Genomic DNA, 929 nt, shown 5'->3' with positions numbered 1-929 from the left:
CTTTATCCAAAGAAGGCATATTAAAACTTCTGAGTTCTGTTGGTTCAGACGGTCCACCAGGATTAGAATCAAATGTGTCTTGCCTTCGTGGAGGAAGAGCTGGATCAGAACATGGTTGGCCTGGTGGAGGGTTCGTCATCCTCCGGTGCTGTTCCCACGGAGGTGACAGGAACCCAGAAGGTGCTCCAATAGAATCGGTTAACCTATCACAGGCTGATTCTCCTCTTTCATTGGCCATCTGATGGTCCAGAGTATTCTCTGGTCCTCCTGAGCCTCTTCCTCCTCCTTGCCCTGGAGTCAAAGGTGCGAGTCTGAGTGGAGAAAGAAAAGCTCTCGTTTCGGATGAAGGTCGACCCACGGGTGAGGCACCATATGGGGACTGCTCTTCACCAAATGCTGTATTTGGAACATCAAGTGCATAAGGATCTTTTTTGAAAAGTTCAAATTTAAACTCTTTTTCAGCTAATTTTTGTTTTTTGTAAACATTTACTTTCCTTAAATAGCTGAGGTGTCTTTCAGCAGTCTCAGCTGCCAACCAACTGCCATGTGCTTCTTTCTCATAGGCCGTCAACTGCCCTTGATAAAAACGAACGCTTCTCTCCAATTCTCCTTCCACATCTCTGGCTCGCCTTCTGTAGGTCTCCAGTTCTTCAGCTGCATGGCTCATCTTCTCTTCTACTTTGGAAAGTTTCTCGTCCTTCTCTAACCAGTCCTTTTCCTCTAATATTAATTTCCTGTGGAATTTCATTCCATTTTCTTGATAAAGTTCAGTCATTACTTGAAGTTTCTGTTGAAGCTTCTGATTTTCACTTTCCAACTGTGTGTTTTCTGACTGTAAAGATGCTTGTTCAGTCTGGAAATTTGTCATATGCTCTCTAAGCTCTTCCTTTCTTTTATCTACTTCAGATAACTGAGTGTGAATTTGGTTT

The 929-nt window shown here is 43.4% G+C and overlaps 1 pseudogene; it reads right to left on the bottom strand.

Annotated features, from left to right (window-relative positions):
* Positions 1-4: 4 nt before the first annotated feature.
* Positions 5-922, bottom strand: LOC103584360 (annotated as a pseudogene).
* Positions 923-929: the final 7 nt, after the last annotated feature.

The sequence above is a fragment of the Galeopterus variegatus genome, unplaced genomic scaffold (genome assembly GCF_000696425.1).
Source record: "Galeopterus variegatus unplaced genomic scaffold, G_variegatus-3.0.2 Scaffold51486, whole genome shotgun sequence".
In the NCBI taxonomy this organism is placed as follows: Eukaryota; Metazoa; Chordata; class Mammalia; order Dermoptera; family Cynocephalidae; genus Galeopterus; species Galeopterus variegatus.
Note: the sequence above shows the minus strand (reverse complement) of the source record. Positions and strands in the feature narration are given on the sequence as shown.